At 36.7% G+C, this 26,286-nt stretch overlaps 1 pseudogene; it reads left to right on the forward strand.

Moving 5' to 3' along the window:
- Positions 1–9,201: 9,201 nt before the first annotated feature.
- The window catches only part of LOC121138812, a 59,683-nt pseudogene continuing 42,598 nt past the window's right edge, over positions 9,202–26,286 (forward strand).

The following is a 26,286-nucleotide window of genomic DNA, read 5'->3' on the forward strand; positions in this document are numbered from 1 at the left end:
TAACACAGGAGAACAACTCCAAACATTTTAAAAGTTGACACAGTATAAAGAGTATAGATATACTTGGGCTTCATTATCCCATGAACTCAATGGAAGGGTAAGGAAAATAACAGTCAATGTTTGTCTTCTACAAATTTTTTCATTCTCTCTCTGGCAATTTAGATCCTCGGTTTCTGTTTGTACAAACCTCGCCCAGATCTGAGTCCTCTCAATAACCTCCCTAAATTTCTTTGGATATCTTTTATTTCATTTTATGTGCAAGATTGTTTGCCTGTATCTGTATCTATGCATGTTCCATGGAAGCCAGAAGAGACTTTCATGTCTTCTGAAATTGGACATAAGAAAATTATGAACTACCTAGTTGATACATGGAATTGAACCAGGATATTTTGAGAGACCAGTCCTAATTCTTTTTTATTGTTTGTTTATCAAGACAAAGTTTCTCTATAAAACTATACTGGTACTTTCTGTGTAGACCAAGCTGGCCTAGAATTCACTGAGATCCTCCTGCAATTTACTTTCATGTGGTGAGATTAAAGACATGTGCCCCTGTCATCCAGCCAACCAAATTTCTTAATAATAACAAAACTCAGGAGCCCCAACCTCTTCATTCATACAAGAATTTTTTTAGAATACATAGTGAAAGAACTTCTCAAATGGTAATGCTGTGTTTACAGAAGTTAATTGCATTTTCTCCTCTTTCATCCATGACACAGCACAATGAATGACCATGTTGAAAGATGTTTTATCTTGACCCCCTGAATGTAGGTGTCAGTGAGGAGGCCTAGGAAATTTACTGAGCCTTGGGCAGTAGATCAGAATGCATCCTGAGTATACACACGGACTTTGGACTCCCATCCAACAATGTGAGATGCACTCTCACCCTGAAATCTTGGGGAAGGTTCTAGGCCCTGCCCTGGATGAAATGACAGACATGGACACCCCCATGGAGGGCCTCACCCTCCCTGGGGAAATGAGGGGATAATGGGGATGTTGGGGTGAGGGCACGGGAGGAGGGGAGGGAAAGGGAGAGGGACCTGGAACTGACGTGTGAAACAACCTTGTTTCTAATCTAAATTTAAACTTAAAAATAAATAATAAAAAAGAAAGAAAGAAAAAAAGAAAGATGTTTTTAATTTCAAACTGGTATCATATCTAAGAATCAAAAGAGGAAAGTATTCTTCTGTCAACAGTTAGATGAATACATTTTAATTAAAGTCATTTTTCACTCCTCTTAGTGATACTGTCCGAATGAAACTTTCTTATAGAATCCACAAATGGACTGTTTTATTCAAATGTAGTTGTGAGTAACAAATTCACAGAGTTCAGGGCATTTGATGCTGTGTTAATTCTACAAAAACAGGAGTATATAAAATTAAGAATGGCTGTCTGGTTCAAGTGTCAGTTTTCAGCATTATAGCATTTCCTGTGTTTGGAAAAGTATATTTAATTCAAGATTTACATTTTCACAAGCACCTTAGTTGATGTGCACTGTCCATGATTCAAACCTAGGGTAAAGGATTCAGGTGCAAAATCTTGGAGTACAGAAGACTAAACTATTATAGTGCTTTAAAAAAGTTAACACACAAGAAGGTTCTTTTTACCCAAACATAAACATTGGAAGTCTTTGTTATGTGCAGTCTTCATATTATTTGCTCTTTGTATTTTGACTCCCAAACTCCATTGGATGCATTCCAAGTGTCATTCCTCTTTTCATTACTGCAATCTCACATTCATGGTCTTATGGCCCCTAACAAGAACTAATGGGAGCCACCAGTGCTGAAGCTACGGGTATATGATTCTATGACATCACATCTCCAAATACATGAAATTAATTTTTCACTTTCAGTATCAGGGAGTACAAAACTTTTCATGAGGCAAGGGAAAATTTTCTGAGGATCTCTTCCCCAAGCTAAAATTCAACCTCTAATTGCTTTTTTATTTCACTTGAATTTATCTTTGGAGGAGAAGTAAAGCAGCAGCAAAGATGCAGTTATATTGTATCTGTGATAAGATTCACCATTGGTAACTTAATAAATGCCTCTCAGCAAAATCAGATATGAAAATTCAATCTAATGAGGTCATAGCTGCCAAAACATGTAAACATAGTGTAACTATTAATTTCAGTCACACTGTTTTTTTCTTTAATTTGGCTAGAATTACACAATAGAAATATTGTGATATGGTGCATTAAGGAGTAATTTCTCTTCTAGACTACTCTAATGTAACAAAGATAATGCTGAAGAACTGCTTGCTGGAAAAACTGCCCTAGATGTGGTACTCTCAGGTCTACAGCAAATCCTGCAGTCCTGTATTAGCAGTTCATCCTGACACTCACATCATAAACCCACAGTAATTATGGATGCAACCCTATCATGGAAGTGTTAATCTAAACAAAGTAGAGGGGTCATATGACATTTTATTGAGGAAGAAGTCACTTACATGAGAAGCCAAGAAAGTGGAGAATCAAAGGTCCCCATACTGCTCTCCAAGACACAACAGGAACACAAAAGGAGAGAGCATCTCATAATAGTCATCAACTCTGAGAGGTGTGTAGTAACAGAATCAGCCTTTTCAGAACAAAGAGCATTAGCCCATTGGAAAACTGGAAATGTGTCAATGGTATTGTACACATATTTTAAACTTCCAGTATCTGGAAAGTGAAACACATTCATTTGTGAAATTACATTTCTATGAATACTTTTGGGAATACTTCCTGCTTGTAAAATACACAGGTGGGGCAGTTTCTTGCTACTTCCTTGGCTTGTTGCCAAGTGATAGAAAAATCATTTTTTAAACCTTTGCTATTAACATAGTGTTTTTATGTCACTCTGAAGCATCTAGTACATTTTCTTTTAATAATCAATCAGTCTCATCATTACCTTTGCTATACATGTGAGTTCTATTTCTGATAGTTTCCTACAGTTGTATAAACAATGAAGTTATTTTCATATTGTCAGGAATAAATTCAGTAGTCTCAATGTGTAAGTCAACTCTCTCTGCATATTGAGAGTCAGTAACTAAATTGGGAGGCTCTGTAAAATCCATAAGTGCCATGAGAATGATGCACAAGTCTGACTTTTGTACAGAGTTTTAAGGGCTTTGAACTAATTTACTTATATTTCCTGGTTTATAATATGTTCTACCTGACTTGCTTGCATCAGTGTAGAACATGGGAACTTCAGAGATTGGCATTTCTCTTACAATATTGTTTTCTTTATTAATTTGATTCTCTCTGTTTTGGGATAATTGCTTTTAGTTGTTCCCAAAAAAATGTTACAGCAAGCCCTTTGTCAATATTCATTATCCTTCCATAAGGAGGAAATCTGTTCATTAGAAAAAGGTACTATAATATTTGTTGTGTCCCATAGAGTTAGTTGATGAAGCCTTAATTTTCCTTTAAAAATCAAATCACAGATCTTTTCTATACATATCTTCAGGTGGCAGAAATATCCAGTCTAGTATGATATCTTCCCTTTACATCAAAATCACTGAGGAGTATTCTCTAGATGGTAAAATATCCGGAATATTGTCTAGTTTTGGATCCATACCATCCACATGTGATTCTAGTAATCACTTTTCTACCAATCCAAATTATTTTTCAGCCTCATCTGATAAAACTCATGGACTATTTATTATTGTACAGTGTTGACTTGGCTATCCTGGGTCTTTTGTTTTTCCTTATAAAGTTGAGGATTGTTCTTTCGATGTCAGTGAAATATTGTGTTTGTGTTTTGATAGGGATCGCATTGAATCTGTAGAATGCTTTTGGTAAGATTGCCAGTTTGATCCTACCTATCTAAATGGGAGATCTTTCCATTTTCTGGTTTCTTTTATGATTTCTGTCTTTAAAGATGCAAAGTTCTTTCACCTGTTTGGTTAGAGTTAAGCCAAGATATTTTATGTTGTTAGTGGCTATTGTAATGAGTGATGTTTCTATGATTCCTTTCTCATCCCCTTTTTTGTCTATATATAGTAGGGCTACTATATTTATAGTTAATTTCATATCCTGCCACTTTGCTGAAGGTGTTTATCAGCTGTACATGCTTCCTGGTAAAATTCTTTCAGTCGCTTACATAGACTATCATGTCATTTGCAAATAGTGAAGGTTTGACGTCTTCCTTTCCAATTTGTATTCCCCTAATCTCCTTTTGTTGTCTTATTACTCTAGCTAGAACTTCAAGTACAATGTTAAAGAGATAAGGAGAGAGTAGACATCTTTGTCTTGCTCCTAATTTTAGAGGAATCAACTTTAGTTTCTCTCCATTTAGTTTGATTCTACCTGTTAGTATGCTATATATACCATTTATTATGTTTAGGTATGTTCCTGTTATCCCTGATCTCTCCAAAGCCTTTATTATGAAGGAGTGTTGGATTTTGTCCAAGTGTTTTTCAGCATTTAGCGAGATGATCATCTTGTATTTCTGTTTCAGATTTTTTTATATAGTGGATTACATCGATGGATTTTTGTATGATGAACCATCAGTGCATCCCTGGGATGAAGCCACCTTGATCATGGTGTATGAGTTTTCTGTTGTGTTCTTGGATTCAATTTGTCAGCATTTTATTGAGTGTTTTTGCATTAATGTTCATAAGGGGGATTGGGCTGTAATTCCCTATCGTGGTTGTGTCTTTGTGTAGTTTTTCTACTAATATAATTGTAGACTTTTAAAAAGAATTTGGCAGTGATCCTTCTGCTTCTTTGTGTGGAACAATTTGAAGATTATTGGAATTAGCTCTTCCTTGAAGTTTTGGTAGAATTCCACACTGAATCCATCTGGCCCCGGACTTTTCTTGTTTGGAAGCATTTTTATGGATGATTCTATTTCTTGAGGGGATATAGATCTGTTTACATCGTTTATCTATTCTTAATTTAATTTTGGTAAGTGATATCTATCCTGAAAATCATCCATTTCCTTTAAATTTTCCAATATAGTGGAGTACAAATTTTCAAAGTATGACCTGGTGATTCCTTGGATTTCCCAAGTGTCTGTTGTTATGTCCCCTTTTTCATTTCTGATTTTGTTAATTAGCATGTTCTCTCTCTATCCTTTGAATAGTTTTCATAATGGTTTGTCTATTTTGTTGATTTTCTCAAAGAACCAGCTCTTTGTTTCATTGATTCTTTGTATTGTTTTCTTTGTTTCTACTTTATTGATTTCAGCTCTCAATTTGATTATTTTCTGGGATCTACTCCACCTGGGTGAGTTTGATTCTTCTTTTTATAGACCTTTCAGGTGTTCTGTTAATTCTCTAGTGTGGCATTTCTCCAGTTTTTTAATGTGGGCACTTATTGTTATGAATTTTCTTCTTAGAACTGCTTTCAAAGTATCCCAAAGTTTTGGGTATCTTGTGCCTTTGTTTTATTGAATTCTAATATCTCTTTATCTCTTTATTTCTTCCTTTACACAGAGGTGATGAAATTGAGAATTGTTCAATTTCGATGATTTTGTGAGTTTTCTGCAATTTGTGTTGATGATGAATTATAATTTTATGCCGTGGTGGTCAGTCCGATAGGATACAGGGGGTTATTCGAATTTTTTGTATCTGTTGAGGTTTGCTTTACTGCCAAGTATGTGGACAACTTTAGAATTTTCCGTGCGGTTCTTAGGAGAATGCATATTCTTTTTTGTTTGGGTGGAATGTTCAATATATGTCTGTTAAACCCAATTGTGTGGTAACTTTTGTTAATTCTATTGTTTCTTTTTAAGTTTCTCTCTGGTGGACCTACCTGTCCAGTGGTGAAAGTGGGGTTTTGAAATCTCCCAGTATAATTGTGTGGGAGAAGCTCACAGAACAGGACTTCCTTTAATCAGATTAGTCATTACCCTAATTTTCATCATAAACATCAGTTGAAGAGAGGGAGGAGGGTTTATATAAATAAATAGTGTCAAAAGTATGAAGCTGAAAGCCATGGAAACAGTTCACCCAAGCTAATGGGAGTTCAAGGACTATTAATTGACAGATCTGGAAAAATCATGGCACTGTACTAGGCCCTATGAACATTCGTGACAATTATATGGTTCCTGGCAGGGTCACAAAACCTATCCCAGGTGCATGTACTGGCTTTTTATAGCACATTCCCTATGGTGGGATACAATGCTGTGCCTTGATAATGGATGGTGTGTCTGAGTCCTACTTATGTTAGCAGGCCACACTTTGTTGGCTCCCCAATGAAGAATTTCTTCCCTATGAGGAGTAGATAGAGGTGAGAAGTGGGAAGGTGGGATGCTTGAGAAGAGGAGGGAGAAGAAATGGCCTTGGTATGCAAAATTTTAAAAAATAAAAAAATAAAAATATAGTTCTAAATTATATACATAATTAAAATAACATGTAAAACTTGCATTGCAATATTTATTTCTCTTTCTTATTTCATCTCTCTGTTTCTGTCTTTGTCTCTACGTTTCTTTCTGTTTGTGTCTCTGTCAATCTCTTTCACCATTCATTTGCATCCCTTGCACCAAAAGATATTTGTAACAAGCATTTCTTTGACACTACAATGTTGCTTGAATGCACACAATATAAATATATTAAATAAATTCACATCTTTCCAGTGTATACCTGCAGTTCAAACATTTCATGAATACAATGGAATTTTATAAATGCATCAGTTCATGGACCCAAAGAGATACAAGGATATCCTACAGGAAAACAATTTTGTCATTTGCTTCATATACTTTGCTTTTATTTATGAACAATCACAGGACTGAATTTTATAAAAACAGACTGCACTTATTTCTTTTCTGTTTCAGAGAGATTTCAGACCATCATTTCAAAGAGCAAGCAGTAATAGCTCTATTGAGTAGGCTGATGAGAACTTACAATTTCCACTATTTATGTACTTAAAGATGAGGGTACAGAAAATGCATTGTATTAGTCTGGATTCTTTAAAGTAATAGAACAAAGAGAATTATTACAGATACATGCATATATTTATGGGATATAGGAGAGTGGTTTTCTTGGTGTGTTCCTGGCAGTAAAGCAATGGTTTTCTCGCACTGGAGGGGCTGAAAATGCATTCACAAGTGCAGCTCAGTAGGATCAGTGTCTAAGCAGTCAAAGGTTAGTGATGGAGTTTTTGAATAGTCCTGGAGAGTTGATGATATTGATTTGTGATGAAATTGTAAAGAATCTGATACTAATATGAGTGAATTTATTTCACAAGAGCAGTAGAGATTGACATGGTAGAAAGATATGGCCTGTCTTAAAATTGAATATTTTTGTTGATGTTTTGTTTTGTTTTGTTTTGTCCTATGCCCTAAGTCTGATGTGTTGCCAAAAATTGATTCATACATTTATGGCACATCTTTCTGAATTCAGCTGTCTGACTGAAAAAAGGTGTTGCAAATCTACCTCAAAATACAGCAGTTCCACTTTTATGCATATACCCAAAGGATGCACATTCATACAACTATGATATCTGTCCACTTATGTTCATAGAATCATTATTTGTAATAGCCAGAATCTGGCATGCAAATGGAGTTAGGAAGCACATTCCACATGGAGGAATGTACATGTCGGGTAGGGCCTAGGCCCTGCCTGGGATAATATTACAGACATTGCAGATCCCATATGTAGGGCCTTACCCTCTCTGGAGTCGAGTGGGGATTGGATGAGGGTTGGGGGGTTGGGGGAGGAGGGGAGGGAGAGGGAGTTGGTATTGACATGTGAAGCAAAATTGTGTCTAATTTAACTATAAAAAGGAAATAAAAACAAACCATCCTTAGTGAGGTAACATAGTACGCAAAAGACAAATGTGGTGTATACTGACTCATATATGGTTTTTAGGCATAGAGAAATGGATTACCAGCCTACAATCTGTACTGCCAGAAGATCTAGGAAACAAGGAGGACCCCAAGAGAAAAAATCATGTTCCCTCGAAGAACGCAAGAGTTACAAGGACCACTTAGCAAATTGGGAGCATAGCTTTGGGGAGGGATGGAGAGGAGGGAGATGGAAAGAGGAGAAGGGTAAAAGGAAGGAGAAGAACTGAGACAGGGGAGGAATATAAGTGGGCAAGAAAGGTGATGCCTTGTTAAAGGGGGACATTATAAGTTTGGAGAGATGTCTGGCACAGAGGAAAGTGTAGGGAATCTACAGGGATAACCACAACTAAGAATCTAAACATTGGTGGAGAGGCTGCCTTTGATGCCTTTCCCCAGTTATGAGATTGACAATTACCTTGATTACCATTCCTAGAGCCTTGATCCAGTACCTGATCAAAGCAGAAACAGGCACCTACAGCTGATCACTAAGCCATACTCCCAGGATCCAGTTGCAGAGTGGGAGGAGAGATGACCAAATGAACCAAGACAGAACTGGAGATGCCTGCAGAAAAAGTTGACCTGACCTAATGAGAGCAGGAACACCCTAGTTGTAAAGCAAGGAAACCATCATTGGATCAAACCAAACACTCTGTATGTGAGTACAAAGAAGGAGGCCAAGGTAGTCTTTGGAACCTCTAACAGTGGAGCCAGGCTTTATTGCTAGGTCACAAATGGACTTTGGGAGCCCTTTCCCTATGGATGGATACTATTACAGCCCAGTCACAGAAAGGAGGATATGGGCCCTCCCACAAATAATGTGATGGATTTTGATGATCACCCTTGGAGGGTTCACTATCGCTGGGGAACAAGTGGTAGGTGAGATAAGGGGTTAGTGGGAAGCATAGGAAGACAGAAGGGCAAGAGATTTGTGGTATCTATATGTAAATAAGAGTGCTTCTAAAAATAAAAAGGGGAAAATTAAGAGCTCATTCTGACAGGAATTTTATGGGATGCTTATGAGTCTTTGGATACAATGTGTTTAAAAAGCCTTATTTAGACTTTGATATAGCCAATTCCACATGATTCATCCTCTCCTTTTGCAAGAGATGCTGTAGTTGAAATGCATATGGATTGCTTAGCATTATCAGGCTTGCTCATAAACTCTTAATAAAGAGTTAGCTCAGAAGTGCATGGCATTGAGCCATGCACAACCATCTAATGCTCTTTGTTACAGAGGCTGGTGGCCAAGGACAGCTAAGGTCTTTTTGCCTTCAGATGAACTAAGACGGGTCACACAAGATATAATGTGTGTTTCAATGATGGGTAAGCATGGAATGTCAAAGAAGATCACCTAGACAGACATAGTCATCTGTCTTGTTCCAGAAATATAGGTATTATTTTATTAATTTAAGAAGGGGGAATGGACAGGTCATAAATGGGAATCCATTCCAAGTTGCCAGGAATTCAGGGAGCTGAAATCACATTCATTGTTCTTAAGACATTAGCTTACTCTCTGCACGATGTCCTTGCCTTGGTGATCAATGTCTCCTATATAAATAACAATAGACTTGGGTCCATGTGAGTTTCTTCTCATCCTGAAGACTGAATGGTACATGGATTACAGAGTACCTAAATGTTTAAGGGAAGTAATGACACTTTGCTGCTTATACATAATAATAGAAGTCTTCTGTCTTTTGTTCACACTATTGGTTGAATATATAAGATGGTATATGAATAAAAAATATGCATTCAAAACAAAAGAAAATATGTTGCAAGTATTCCTAATAGCTTTTTAGATTGCACATTTTGCAGTCTTGATTTATACAGAGCTTAACCACCAGAAGTCCATCATATGTCAACATGACACACAAATGAATCTCCTCTGTCGTGATTAATTTTTTATAAAAAGAAATAACAGGCTATGATCTTGAGCTAATATGATACAACAATCTTACATACAATGTCAAATTAATTATACATTTAAAAATAGATGGTGATGTCCCTTGAACAATACTTAGCCTTTTTTCATAAGTTTAGTACCTACTGATACATCAATAATTCCTATGACTCATGATAAATGCTCATGTATATGAGAATAACTGATATATATATATATATATATATATATGTGTGTATATACAAAGGGGTTCATTAAAAATCTCATCATTTCTGCGAATGTTCATGTAGATTTAGCTTGTGTTAATATACATATTATTGTCAAATTCATTATTTATTTCGCTCCAAAATAACCAAACACCTAAAATGGTCTTGTTCCTTTCTCTGCGGCTGTGATCTCTACTTCATCCCTAAAGTCATGGGGTCTGTATCATCCTGGATGGTTAGGTCTTAGTTTAAGTTTACCATAAGCATTAAGCTCAGAACATGGTAACACAGACAAATGTTCTAAAGGATCTCCTGTAATCTAGAGATAATCTTGCATAACTTCATTGAAGAAACTGAAATATTCCTCAGTAGTTTGGACCAATCAACTCTCTTATCGTAGCCTGTTCTCATAAGGCAATGCAATATCAAATTGTCTAGAGTGAAATATAAGATTCTAATTTAAATAAATATTTTCTGTGTCTCCAGGCAATAATACTAAAGACTTCTGAAAACAAATTTCTAGGACAGTAAACCATAAAGCAACTTCATCAATGTGTAATTTTTCTCTGGATCATTAGAGGTGATATTGAGTGTAAACATCCCAATTTCCATCCCATAATTTTTGATCCTTTTAAGATGGCTAAGAAAGAAAGCATAAGATATACTAGATGGCCATGCAAAGAGTATACTGCCTTCTGGAGACCACAGTCACAGCCCTCCATGTGAGTACCACTTAAATAGCATTTTATCTTTGAAAGGCCATTTTAACAATATAACAAGCTGACTGATAAAGAATAGTGGAGACCACATTAAGACTAATGGATTCCATTAATGATGGAGAAGTCCTGTGCATATGTCAATAAAGCACTGTTGGCCAATAGAGAAGCAAGATAAGTGGGACTAAGAGTTGAGGAGGATTGTGGGAAAGGAAGACACAGGCAGATATCATGTAGATGCCATAGAAGAAAGAGGTCCTGGACTTTTCTCTGATAAGAGAAATACTTAGATGGGTTAAATAATTAAGTCAGAGATAGCCAGTAAGAAACAAGCAAATGGACAACAGCTTCATAATTAATAAAGTGTCCTGTGTATTATTTCGGGACTGCAAGCATGGCAGAACACAGTCGGTTGGCAGGGCAAAACCAAAGCGGCTGACAAGGAATAAAACTATCTTCAAAAGAATAATAAAGGACTATTGTTGGAATATCTACCTGTTAATAGATTTAATTGCTAGGAAATGATGCTCTGGTAAAGTAAATGACTGCTTTAGTTTTCACATTGCCTACATCTAATAGCCATATGCAGGGTAACCCGCAGAGATTACTGGGAGTTTCCATTGCTCTAGGTTTCTAACTCATCATAGAAATGCCCACAGATTTGAGTTGTCCCTTCCCCAAGTACAGTCTGCATGAGATGGACATAATGCCTCTGCACATATGTTAGAGTTGTGTTGCTCAGTCTTCTTGTAGGATTCCTAAGAGTGGGATGAGGGACTGTCTCTGATTCTGTTACCTGATTTTGAGAACCATCTCTTACCAGTTTTCTTTATCTAGGTTTAAGATAAAAATGTACTACAGCTTACTGTAACTTGATGTAACATAGCTGGCTAATATTCATGGGAGGCTCACCTATATCTAAAGAGAAACAAGGTAGCGGTAGCAGAGAGATGTGTTGTGGAAGTGTGGAGGAAGGGAGAGCTAGAGAAAAGTAAAAGGGGGGAAACAGATTGGAATTGAAAAACAAAAGATAAATAATCCTTTAAACACATTAAGAAACGAGGTTGCGTTATCATAACGTGCATATGTTAGGTTTCATGAAGGTTTTAGAAGTTAGGTTTGAAATTTGCACTATGTTCATGACAGGACAATTCATAAATAGAATAATTATCTAGTCCATTGTGGTGAAACCATTTTTTTACTCTTTTAACTTTCCTCCTTTTATTAAAATAGATTCTTTTCTCATCCAATATAACCCAATTACAAATTTCACTCCCTCAACCCATACCCATCCCTTCCAATTTCCCTTCATATGATGATCCAGTTTATTTCTATCTCTCATTAGAAAATAATGAGTTTTCTATTAGAAAACTAAATAAAATTTAATGAGCTAAAACATCAAACAGAACATTGTAGGATTTTAGTGAAAAAGTCCAAAGAGTGTTGTGTCATAACTAGTATATCCCTTACTGTATACTTACACATTATTCACATACACTGTTTGATTACCTCAGTTCCTCTTGTTTCTCTGTTCTTGATATGAAGCACAAGTGATGTATGGATTTGCTAATTAAACTACCAGCTGGATTATTTCAGATGTTTCAGTGTGTCTTTGCAGCACATTAAGCAGAAAGATATAATAATCATTTTAATGCTCTGATAATTATCTGTGGATTTTTGTTCACTCAACTCTTCCATCCTTTCCTCAAGAAGCTTATATATAGGTTGGAGTATCCATTCATTGATATAACATGGGACAAATTACTTTCCCTGCATTAATTTACCCTGTAAAGTAGGAAATAGCACCCTACTAAATACAGACAGCTTCATTCTGTGTATTAGTGAAGCATACATTAAGAGGATTTAAGCTTATTTTGCCTTATACAGCAAAGAGAAGGATTTCCCTCATGTTCTCTGAAGAGAGGAAGGAGTTTAATTCAGTTTTCTAGATGCAGGTATGGATTAGAACATCTGCTCTATGATCGACTGAGTAGTAACTAGGAGAGCAGTTGTGCAGTAGCACAAAGCCCAGGATCTAACTAGAAAGTTCATTTCTCAATTAGTTGGCCCATTTCAATCTAAACAACTATTAATTTTCTCAAAGTGAGAACTTAATGTATGTATTGTGTACGAACATTTGATATTTATCAGTATATACAGGTAGAAGTAGGTACATATGTAGATGTGTCACAGAAGAAAGGAATACAAGACACAAACACTAAGCAAGGTAGAATCCAATGACTTTCTTTGGTTTAAGAAAGCATTATATTCCAAATAGTTGTTGGGTTTCAATCTAGTTTGTTGGGTATCACACAGCATGGGACTTTGTCACTTTCTTTTTCCCACTACACTTAGAATATCTACCTCTGGTGTCGCTTGTTTATATGAACCTAAGTTGTTTTTATATGAAAACATTTTAACCTCATATTTGTGGCCAAATTAGCCCAAGATGTCTTCATCCCTGAGCTCTTAATGTCTGTTGTAATCATGTATTGTGAAATCATTGTGCCTCCAGGTACAGAAGAAAATCTACAAATGTATTTTCCAGCTTGTTTTTTCACCTGAATACAGGGCCTCAGATGCAGTGCCTAAGAGAAAAAAGAATTCCAGAATTTTCAAAGGCAACCGATTAGGTATAAGAAAGTACTTAAAGTGAACACTGTGATAGCCACACTCATCAACATAGATAGAAGCGCATGTGGACACAGACACATTAGCTAAGTAGATACATGCTGGACAGTATAAGATCAGTATCCATCAAACTTATGTCTGGGAAGACATGTGTGTTAGTTGTGTATTCTTTTCGTTATTGTTATCAGAATTTTGCTTATTCCCTGTTATGTATGTGCATATAACTCTACTGAATGTTATTATAGAATCAAAGAAGATTTTCATCATAAAGGAGATGTGGACATTGGTGTATTTTTCCCAATTCATACTTACATCACTGGCAGCAAAATTCCACACCCATATGCATCATACTATTTCAATGACATTTACTTACAGTCAGTAATATTATTCAGTTATTCTTTTCAGATTTCATATGATATATGACCCTGGTAATATTTATATTCAAACTTCCATACTTCTTATTTTTATCATGAAAAACACTTCTAACCTAAAATACCTTGTTTAATTGTATGTTATTGTTCATTTCTTTTCTCAACAATGATAGAATAATGTTGCTTACTTTGTATTGATTATTGCTTTCCAAATATGATATTACTATTCTTGTGATCTTTGTTGGATTCCTTTGCAGCCATGTTTCTAATATTACATCTTCAGGGGAAGAGTGGTTTTATGACATTCTGATTTGTGTCTTTGGGGCAATCAAGAAGTGCATATGTACTCTTGTGAAAAGAGATTATACCACCAAGGACTCATCTTATTGTGGGATGTGATTGTAGAGTCATGAAGTCACATGTGCTAGATGCCACTGATTTAGAAGGAAGCAGGTCAGACTTAGCAATTGGGAATATTCTTTGTTGTCAAAACCACTCTGCCTGAAAAAAACCGCTCTGTCTGTCTTCAAGGTTTTGTAAATTGAATTATTTATTTGATGATCTGTTACTCTCAGACACATCTTTCCTTCTACAACTTTGTATGGTTGATTACTAAGACATTTTTACCTTACTTTCATGGGAGTGTTCATATGAAACATTGATATGATTTTGGTTGTCAGAAATAAAATCAAGCTAAGTTTGTGGTAGGGAAATATGTTTATTACTACAAAAGACTAAGAGTGTGCCTGTTCCCCTTTCATTTCTGCCCTCCAAATAATCCATGGTGCAACACCTCTATCAAATTTTTATCATATTTGGGTTCAAATATATATATATATATATATATATACCTAAAAGCTAAAAATTTTGTAGAGATTCTAACCACATAATTTCATACACACTTTTGAAAGTGTGTATATATTCATGAAGGGAATGTTCCCTCTCTCTACATGTCTGTCTTTTGCCTCTTTTCAGTTGTATCTGCATTTTTACATGTCTAGAGCTAGTCATGTTAATTATCAAGATTACAAGACATACATGCTGTGGGCAGGAAATTTGCCCAACTATATTTTTGTTTGTGTAGTCCAAATTTCTAAATGGAATTTATATTAATACTAACATAACTTTTCACATAAAATGATATATGAACATTAAAATATACATCAATTTCCATATTAACATAATTTTTAGGAGCAACATTACTTAATCTATTGGACTGAACATGGCATAGCCTTTACAAAGTACTTTTACCACAACATTTTTCTGTGCACAATCATGTCTCAGTTCACATCTGCAGGTAAGAGGCCATCTGTGGGAGGATGTACTCAACTCCAACCACCTATATGCAGGGATCAAATTCACACAATACACAGTTCTAGGATTCTTCCCTGACTGAGCCATATTTTTTCATGTGACAAATTGTGTTGTACATGTTGGCTGTTATCCATCCAAATTTAAATAGGCATTTTCTCTAGAAATGTATGAGAGGAAGAACATGTAACTCGCATTTACTCATAAATGTGGTTGGCTTTATATGTCAAATTAGAATAACCAACTCCACAAACATTTCTTATCTTAGTAATGTGATATAAATTCATGTTTCATATGAATGTTATTTTTCACAATTTGGATTTTAATGTTTTTTCTCTTCTATTTAAAACATATGCCCTTTGTGTGCAGTTTCATGCTTCAGAAGCAAGAGCATTTTCTGGCAGCTTATTTTAAATAATTTTGTAGTAGTATCCTTTTTAAAAAATATTGCTACCTTAATTATTGAAATTATAGTGTAATTGGGGCAGTTCTCTTTCCCTTCCTTAACTCTAAACCTTCCCACACAACTGCTTTCTACTTTTCAAATCAAGGCATCTTTTAAAATTGTTGTTACAAGAATGCATGTGTGTACATTTCCATGTATGTTACTAAAGAAAAATTTGTCAATACTATATAAAACTATTGCTGTGTATAACTTTGAGCATGACGATTTGCTATTGGATATTCAAGGCTTTTATTTTCCATTTAACACTGTTGACATTAACCTTGACATTAATTTTTTACCAATAGTTCATATTACAGGATTATGATCTTTCTCCCAGCCAGGTTGGTACATCTATCATTGTCTTCCTCAATCATATAAGTTTTAGACATTCACATTCATGAAACTTTCAGGAAAAATATCAATATTTGAACAAATACTGTGACTTTTGCTGATCAAGATCTATCAACATTGCTTTTAAATAATAAAAAAGAAGGGCTTAGTAACATTTTGAGAAAGATGAATATGTAAGCAATACATGTATTACATATATTTTCACATAAATATGTACTCTGAATTTTTCAGGAATTTTAAAATATAGAGAATAGAGATATAGAGCTATTAATTTTCCGGGGTGCAACTCATACATAGAAGGTAACCTTGCATGCTTTCCTGCATGTGTCCTCTTTCTGTGTACTAGCAGTGAAAATGGCTGCACCACAAAAATTTCATGATTCTGAGCTCTTACCTCCACTATTGCTTATGGCCACAAAACTGATCGGTTTCTTTTCTTAAATTGAAAGTCTGTGTGCCTTTCTTTTCATATTAATAGAGTTATCCTTGAATTCTCTCTGCATCCTTTTACGACGGTCTATGTGGACTGCATTAATATATTTCAAAAGTCCTGCTTTGGTGTCTATTACATTGTAGCCACTGTGGTTTGTTTGTGGTATGCTTGTAATCATCATTAGCACTAAGATCATATTTCTTACAGCTACTAATATTAGAATCTCTCGAAGAATTATAATGGGTGAGGGTATATTACAACACAGGCAGCTAATCAGACATAAACTAACTTTCCTACTGTAGGAATGTTTGGGGGGCTCTCACAGCAGTTAGTTCTGATGGCTGTTATTTTAAAATATCTTTTAAAATGAATCTCCATGTGTGACTTCCAGAAATTAAAGGTGTCTATTTACCACTGCATTCACATTCACTAATAATTCAAACACATTAGATTGATTTTATCTGATGAGATGACACATATTAAACTAACCAGTGTCACACTTTTAACTAGTATAATTGAATAAATAAATAATGGAATCTCTGATTTCCATTGGAAATTAGTTGAGAAAGTGCTAATAATTCCTATAAGACATTCGGAGATTTCTATGCCTTCCAATATATTAGTCCATCTTCTATATTTTCATCCACTGAAAATAATATAAATTATGAATTACAAAAATATATTCCTGAAGAGTCACAACTTGTAGTATTATTTCTTACCATTTTTGTCAATTTCTCAAGGTTTTCAAATTTGTGAAAATTCTTAAATATGTATGAAATATATTAAAATTCTAAATCAAGCCGGGTGGTGGTGACCCATGCCTTTAATCCCAGAACTAGGAGGCAGAGGTAGGCAGATCTCTGTGAGTTCGAGGCTGGGCTGGACCGATGGCCTCCAAAACAATACAGAGAAACCCTGTCTAGTAAAACCAAAAAAAATACTAAATCAGTTTTAACTAATATATAGGAGCTAGGAGTAAACTTTCTTGTGTATACAGAACGTGAAATGTTCATATCACAACATTTATGTATTTCGGTGTCTCATTACTTTCCTTGGCTTTGAACACAACTGAGTGATCATTCAGAAAATCTTTTCTTTAATTATTTTTACTATTTATTTTTTAATTAAAATTTAGATGAGAAACAAGGTTGCTTCACAAGTCAGTTCCAGGTCCCTAAAACTTTCCCTCCCCTCCTCTCGTGCCTTCCCCCCCAAGGACTCTCAATATCCCCTCATTTCCCCAGGGAGGGTGAGGCCATCCATGGGGATGTCCACAGTCTGTCATTTCATCCAAGGCAGGCCCTAGACCCTCCCACAAGAGTTCAGGGTGACAGTGCATCTCACATTGTTGAATGGGAGTCCAAAGACCATGTATATACTCAGGATGAATACTGATCTACTGCCCAAGGTTCAGTAGATTACCTAGGCTTCCTCACTGACACCCACATTCAGGGGGTCTTGATCAGTCCCATGGTGGACTGCCAGGCATCAGCCTGGAATTCAAGATTTAACACTTGTCAGGTCAGCTGTTTCTGGGAGTTAAACCAGATGAGTCTTAATCACTTTGGTCATCAGTCCTCCCTCTCTGTTACTGGCTTTCTAGGGTTAAGCTCAGTGCTTAGCAGTGGGAGTCTGCCTCTTCTTCCATCAGCTGCTGAATGAAGGTTCTGTTTCCCAGATTCTCTGACCTTGGGATTGTTGGCTGGCACTCCCCAGATCTATGCCTAAAATCCATATATGAGAGAGTACAAGCCATGTTTCTCTTTTTGTGACTGCGTTACCTCACTTAGCATGATTTCTTCTAGTGTTATCCATTTGCCTGCAAATCTCAGGATTCCATTTTTTTCTGCTGAATCATACTCCATTTTGTAAATGTACCAGATTTTCTCTATCCTCTTATTGGTTGAGGGGCATCTAGGTTGCTTCCAAATTCTGGCTATTACAAATAATGCTTCTATGAACATAGTGGAACAGATGACCTAGTTGTATGAACGGGCATCTTTTGGATGCCTAAGAGTGGAGTTGCTGGGTCTTGTGGTAGGTTTATTCCCATTTTTCTGAGGAATATCCATACTGATTTCCAAAGTGGATTAACAAGTTGGCACTTCCACCAGCAAAGGAGGAGTGTTCACCTTTCAACACATCCTCTCCAGCATAAATTGTCATCGGTGTTTTTGATTTTAGCCATTCTCACAGTAGTGAGATGGTATCTCAGAGTTGTTTTGATTTTCATTTCCCGGATGGCTAAGGATGTTGAACACTTTCTCAAGTCTCTCTCAGCAATTTTAGATTCCTCTTTTGAAAATTCTCTATTTAGTTCTGCAGCACACTTTTTAATTGGATCCTTTAGTATTTGACACTTGCTTCTTTAGTTCTTTGTAAATTTTAGAGATCAACCCTCTGTCAGATGTGAGGTTAGTGAATATTTTTTACCATTCCTGGGGCTGCCTTTTTGTCTTGCTGAATGTGTCCTTTGCCTTAAAGAAGCTTCTCAGTTTCAAGAGGGCCCATTTATTTTTTATTTTATTTTTTTAGATTTTACGAGAGAGGGTTTCTCTGTATTGTTTTCGAGGCTGTCGGTCGAGCCCAGCCTCGAACTCACAGAGAATGGCCTGCCTCTGCCTCCTGAGTGCTGGTATTAAAGGTGTGCACCACCACGGCCTACCGAGGTCACATTTATGCATTGTTGATCTCACTGTCTGTGCTAATGGTGTTAGGTTCAGGAAGCTGTCTCCTGTACCAATTTGTTAAAGGGTACCACCCACTTTCTCTTCTAAGAGATTCAGTGTGGCGGGATTTATATTGAGGTCTTTGATCCATTTGGACTTAAGTTTTGTGCATGGCGATAAACATGGATCGATCCGCGTTCTTCTACATGCCAAACTCCAGTTATGCCAGCACCATTTGTTGAAGATGCTTTCTTTATTCCATTATATATTGTTAACTTTTTTGTCAAAGATCAGATGTTCATACATGTGTGGGTTAAAATCAGGGTTTTCAATTCCATTCCATTGGTATACCTGCCTATTTTTGTGCCAATACCAAGCTGTTTTCAGGACTATAGCACTATAATAGAGCTTGAAGTCAGGGATGGTGATGCCTCTGGACGTTGCCTTGTGGAACAGGGTTGTTTTGGCTATAATCCGTCTTTTGTTTTTCCATACAAAATTGATTATTTTTCTCTCAAGGTCTGTGAAGGATTGTACTGGAATTTTAATGGGGATTGCATTGATCTGTAGATTGCTTTTGGTAGGATTGCTATTTTTACTACATTGATCCTACCTATCCAAGAGCATGGGAGGTCTTTCCATCTTCTGAGGGCTTCTTTAATTTCTTTCTTTAAAGGTTCAAAGTTCTACTTGTTTGTTTAGTATTACCCCAAGGTATTTTATGTTGTTTGTGGCAATTGTAAAGGGTGATGTTACTCTGATTTCCTTCTCAGCCCCTTTATCATCTGTATATAGTAGGGCTACTGATTTTCTTGTAGCCTGACCCTTTGCTGAATGTGTTATTCAGCAGTAAGAGTTCCCTGGTAGAGTTCTTTGGGTCATTTATGCAAACTACCATATCATCTGCAAACAGTGAAAGTTTGACCTCTTCCTTCCCAAATTGTATCCCCTTGATCCCCTTTTGTTGTCATATGGCTCTGGCTAGAACTGCAATACAATGTTGAAAAGGTATGGAAAGACTGGACAGTCGTGTCTTGTTCCTTATTTTAGAGGAATTGCGTTGAGTTTCTGTCCAATTAGTCTGTTGGTTTACTGTATATAGCTTTTATTATGTTTAAGTAAGTTCCTGTTATCCCATATCTCTCCAATACCTTTATCATGAAGGGGTGTTGTATTTTGTCAAAGGCTTTTTCAACATCTAATGAGATGATCATGTGATTTTGGTTTTTCAGATTGTTTATATGGTGGATTACATTGATGGATTTTCATATGTTGAACCATGCTTGCATCCCTGGTATGAAACCTAGTTGATCGTGGTGGATGTTTGTTTTGATGTGTTCCTTGATCCGATTTGCCCGTATTTTATTGAGTATTGTTGCATCAATGTTCATGAGGGACATTGGTCTGAAGTTCTCTTTCTTAGTTGTGCCTTTGTGTGGCTTGAGGATCAAGGTTATTGAAGACTCATCGAAAGAGTTTGGCAACGACCCTTCTGCTTCTATTGCATGGAATAATTTGAGAAGAATTGGTATAAGCTGTTCTTTGACTTTCTGGTAGAATTCTGCACTGAGGCCATCTGGACCTGGGCTTTTTTGGTTGTGAGATTTTGCTGACTGTTTCTATTTCCATAGGGGTTATAGGTCTATTTAAATTGCTTATCTGTTCTTGATTTAATTTTGCCAAGTAATAGCTATCCAAGAAGTCATCCATTTCCTTTACATTTTCAAATTTTGTGGAGTACAGGTTTTCAAATATGACCTGATGATTCTCTGAATTTCCTCAGAGTCCGTTGTTATGTCCCCTTTTCATTTCTGTATTTGTTCATTTGAATGTGCACTCTGTGCTGTTTGGTAAGTTTGGACAAAGGTTTGTCTATCTTGTTGATTTTCTCAAAAAACAAACTCTTCTTTGCATTGATTCTTTGTATTCTTTTCCTAGTTTCTACATTTTTTATTTCACCCCTCCATTTGATTATTTCCTGGTGTCTACTCCTCCTGGGGGAGTTTGCTTCTTTGTGTTTAGAAATTTCAGCTGTGCTGTGAATTCTCTAGTATAACTATTTTCGAGTTTCTTCATGTGGGCACTTATTGCTATGAACTTTCCCCGTAGCACTGCTTTCAAAGTGTCCCATAGGTTTGTGTATGTACTGGTTTCATTCTCATTCAATTCTAGGAAGTCTTCAATTTCTTTTTTTTTTCTTCTTTGACCCAGGAACGGTGCTTTTGCACATTATTCATTTTCCATGGTTTGTATGTTTTTTTTCCCATTCGTGTTGTTGTAGAATTCTCATTATAAATCATGATGGTCTGATAAGATGCATGGAGTTATTCCAATTTTTTTTGAAGCTGCTGAGTTTGGATATGTTGCCAAGTATGTGGTTGATTTTTGAGAAGGTTTCATGTGGTTGTGAGAAGAAGTTACATTCTTTTTTATGTGGATGAAATGTTCTATAGATGTCTGTTAATCCCATTTTGGCCATTATTTCTATTAGACCCTTTGCTTCTTTGTTGATTTTCCGTCTGATATTGCTGTCTAGTCATGAGAGTGGTGTGTTAAAATCTCCCACTATAAGTGTGTGGGGCTTTATATGTGATTTAAGTTTTAGTAATGTTTCTTTTATGAATGTGCATGCCTTTGTATTTGAGGCAAAGATGTTCAGGATAGACACTTCATCTGGTTGGATTTTGCCTGTGATGTCATCCTTCATCTCTTTTGATTGATTTTATTTTAAAGTCCGGTTTGTTAGATATTAGGATTGCTACCCCTGCTTGTTTCTTGGGTCCATTTGATTGGAAAAATTTTCCCAACCTTTAACTCTCAGGTAATGTGTGTCTTTTAGTGTGAGGTGTGTTTCTTGCATGCAGCAGAAGGATGGGTTCTGTTTTCGAATCCATTCTGCTAGCCTCTGTCTTTTTATGGGTTAGGTAAGGCCATTAATATTGAGGGCTATTAATGACTATTGATTGCTCATTCTTTGAGGTGGAATGGTTGTTTGTGGTGGAATTATGTGTGGAATTTCACCCCTTTGTTCTTTTGGCTGTTGGTAGAGAGGGATTCTCTAATGTATATGCTTTTCTGGTTGTAGTTAGCTTTCTTGGGTTGGATTTTTCCTTCCAAATCTTTCTGTAAGGCAGGGTTAGTGGATACGTATTGCTTGAATTAAGTTATGTCATGCAATATCTTGGTTTCTCCATCCATAGTGATTGAGAGCTTTGCTGGGTATAGTAGTCAAGGTTGGCATCCATGGTATCTTAGTGTTGATAGAATATCTATCCAGGACCTTCTGGCTTTCAGAGTTTCCATGGAGAAGTCAGGTGTATTTCTCATAGGTCTGCCTTTATATGTTACTTGGCCAATTTCCTTAGGTGCTCTCAATATTCTTTCTTTATCTGTATATTTGGTTTCTTGATTATTATGTGGTGAGGGAACATTTTTTGTGATCCACTCTATTTGGTGTTCTGTAAGCTTCTTCTACCTTCATTGGCATGTTTTTCTTTAGTTTGGGCAAGTTTTCTTCTATGATTTTGTTGAATATATTTTCAGTCCCTTTGAGGTTGTTTTCTTCTCCTTCTTCTACACCTACTATTCTTATGTTTGGAAGAGAAGACCTGGAGTCTGGCATGTTTGGCTCCCGCCAGTTTTGGAAGCTCTGTGCAGTTGCCAGGAGATCACCTGGTACTGGAACACAGGCCCAGATGCAGGGCTTGTTGTACTTAGTCCTGACAGAACAGCTGGTCCCCTGGTCTCCCTGGTTCCTCGGGTTTCCTGGTCTCGTTGGTAGGAGATAAAACCTGGAATCTGGAGTGCTTGGCTCCCACTGGGACTGGAAGCACTGTGCAGATTTTAGGCAATCCCCAGGCACTGGAACAAAGGCCCCTATGCTGGGCCTGTTGTAACTGGTCATGCCAGAGCAGCTGGTCCCCTGGTCTCCCTGGATCCACTAGTTTCCTGGTCTCATTGGTGGGAGAGAAGACCTGGAATCTGGCTGCTGCCAGGATTGGAAGCTCTGGGCAGTTCCCAGGCAATCCCCAAGTCCCAGAACACAGGCTCTGATGCAGGGCTTGTTGTACCAAGTCCTGCCTGAACACCTGGTTCCCTGGTCTCCCTGGCTCTTCTGGTTTCCTGGTCTCATTGGTGGGAGGGAAACCTGGAGTCTGGGGTGTTTGACTCCTACCAGTATTGGAAGCTCTGGGCAGTTCCCAGGCAATCCCCAGGCAGGAACACAGGCCCGGATGCCGAATCTGTTTCAGCTGGTCCCGCCGGAACTGCTGGTCCATTCAGAAAATCTTAATTTGATTGTTTTTCTCTTCTGTTTTTTACTTTTGGATTCTGACCAGAACCTAATTATTCTATGTGATGTCTTGGGTTTCATTTCTTTCTCTGAATTCATCTTTTTGGCTATGTGACATTTTCTCCATCTGTGTTCTACCTCCATGTTTGCTTGTGCCAAGCAGCATAAGCATGGCTTTCTTCTCTACTCCATTATCTTCTTCCATGCAAAATGTATGGCTTAATCCATACCAAACTTAATTTTTTAATTTTTAAACTCAAATATTATACAGTTAAAGCTGCAAAAATATTTCAGTATCATATGAACTGTATATAATTTTATGTACTGTATACTGGAAAAACAGAGATAAAATATAAACTGATCAAATTTCGTGATTAATGTTTCCATCTGCTTAGTATTTGGAAGCTTTGAATATATCTGTTGAATTTCCATGGATATGATAAAAGGGATCATGAACTATGAAGTCATATATATATATATATATATACATATATACATATATTATAATAGGAGAGAAAACCTGGTTTCCCATCCAATTTCTTGGTTTACACTATTGATTGCTTTTGTGTCAGTGTACCTTCCAGTACATGAAATTCTTGTATTTATCATTTTCTTGTTTCTGGCTGGTTTCTTGTTGATATCAATGTTTTTCTTAATTAATTAAGAACTTGAAAGCAGTTTGGTTTGATTATATTCACTCCTACCCTTAGTCCTTCCATATGTAGTCCTCCACACTAACCTTCTTATTCACTCAAGTTTCAAATTATTTCTTCTTTCCCCAAAGAGTTCTATTTATATATTTGAATTACACATAAGATGGCAGCCTATATGGTAGACCTACTACAGGTCAAACCGTTGAAATTAACTAACTGTAACAAAACCTATCCAATTCAAAATCTCCTCATCTAGTGGTAAGGTGTCACACATATCTTTTCTCCGTGCTAGTGGTTTTCCCTAACACGAACTTTTGCGGGTCTGAAGTCACAAGATGTGCATTCATATCTACTACTGCTTTGTGCTTTCCAGAAAATATTTTTCTTGTATTTATCTACAACCTCGGGAAGGTCACAGAGATTTCTGTGGCTGAATATGATACATATGCCACATCTTAAGCTCAGCAATACCTAGTGCCTTATTCTCTCCAAAGTTACCAGTTGAAGGTCTCTGTTAATTTATATGTGCTAAGAGAAGTTTCTTTGACAAGTGCGAATCAATGCTTTGATCTATGGCTTGAAAAATAATTAAAAATCACTATAATCCTATGTCAATTTAGTAAAATAAATCACACATTTGGTGATGATATAGGTAACTATTTATTTTGGAAGGTACTCACAAGACAAACTGGCAACCCAGGTGAGTCAGCAGCATTCTGAGACCAGACCAGAAGCCCAAAAGTGAACTTGCCTCTCCCATGCAGAGCCTTTTATTCCCAATTCCTTTTGTTCATGTAGTCACACCAAAATCAGCCATGATCAGTGGCACAGGAATCTAAAATCTCTCCCTACAATTCCACTTTTACTATCAAGAAACGATTTAGTCTTGAGACAAAACTAAATTGTGTCAACATATAAAATGTCTCAATCATGTATAAAGCATATATACATAGAAGATGATAAGGATATTTATGCAAAGAAAGAAGACTTTCAACAGCATGACAATTTTTATAAACAAATTATAAATTACCAGAAGATAAAATAATCTACCTATATCACATCCTAAGCATAACCTAAGCATCTAAACCTGAATTTATCTGAAAGAGATGACCAAGTCTGAACACCTCCTTCAAATCCCAAAGCTAAGCAATTGAAAACTACCTCTAAAGAGGCGTGAATTATCCTGTAAGATAAAAAGCAGGGAAAGGGACCATATATAGACAGAATTACTTCCTGCTGAAATTGGTTGACACTAACCTCGTGAGATCCTGTAGGAAGAAAATGTTAGTGTAGAGAAAGTCTTAAATGGACTGGCTACAACATTTGTACCCAGTCTCTGTTTGGCAGAAGATGCCTAAGTTGAAATTCTTGAATGAATTTCTTATCTTGATTGAAGCACTCTGGCCAAAGTGAAGATGCCGCACCACATCAGTTAATTAGTCTGGAGTTGTGTAGAGTGATGTAGTCCCATGTCAGATCTGGTGGAGTTGATGAAGTGGGGCCTGATTGTCTTTCCAAATTTTTTGAAGATTGCTGTTGGGAAATTTCTTGTTCTCTTTGGAAAACTAAAACATTACTGTCAATAAAGAAATTACAACTTTTATGTGTATGCATACAATGTCCCGCGCTACCGTCTCGCCAGCAAGAACGACGCGGCACACTTAGGATCCTTCTGCAGAACAGCTTTAATGCGTCTTGAGAGGGAGACCATAAGCTTACAGAGCGGAGACCCGGGGAGCGGAAAGCCCAACCCTTATATAGCTCAGCAGTCCCCGCCTCGGACGTGTCATCTCCTGACAGGCTCCTGCTCGACAGCCCATATGACGTCACGGGAGAGGCAGAGAGTAAGGGATAGAAAAGTAGCAGGCACATGAGCACCAAGGTTGTTTACTCCAACCGACAACAGATGTCAGCGCCATCTTGTAACAGAGAATGTGGGGGGCGGCTCCCTACAATACAAGGCAATAATAAGGAAGATAGTAAATGTGAGGGATATTTGACTTTCAGATAATAATGAGTATAAACAGATGACTAGATTTTGTTTTCTTCTGTATTACATCAATTGGCTCCTTGATATAATACAGAAACTCTGAATTTTATTTTAACATCGTACTTGGAATTAGAGGAGGAGAGCCAAATGCTTCTCAAACCAGCATTGGTTTAAGTGAATTGAACAAAAAGAGTATCAGGAAGTAAAGAGAAACAGACATTATAAGGACAAAGTTAAGAGAATTAGACACTGATACCAAAAGTAGAGTCTTCTTTGTTTGATGTTCCTTTGGATAGCCATCCTCTCTTCTTTTGGTAGCCAAATATTCAGTATGTTTTCCCCATTTGGAGATGATTTTCCTGCGAAGATAAAAAGAAAACACTTCCCTTTCCATTTGTGAGGTCTCCATACACCTCATGAATATGACCTTGTGGACGAGCTGTCATCTTACCTCCTCCTGAGATTTCTTCTGTTCAGATCGAATATTGACCAATTATGATGAAATACAAAGCTTTTCTCCTCCTACAGAAACAATGGCAAAACCCCTTCCCCAATG

The sequence above is a fragment of the Mesocricetus auratus genome, unplaced genomic scaffold, assembly GCF_017639785.1.
Source record: "Mesocricetus auratus isolate SY011 unplaced genomic scaffold, BCM_Maur_2.0 Super-Scaffold_3006, whole genome shotgun sequence".
In the NCBI taxonomy this organism is placed as follows: domain Eukaryota; kingdom Metazoa; phylum Chordata; class Mammalia; order Rodentia; family Cricetidae; genus Mesocricetus; species Mesocricetus auratus.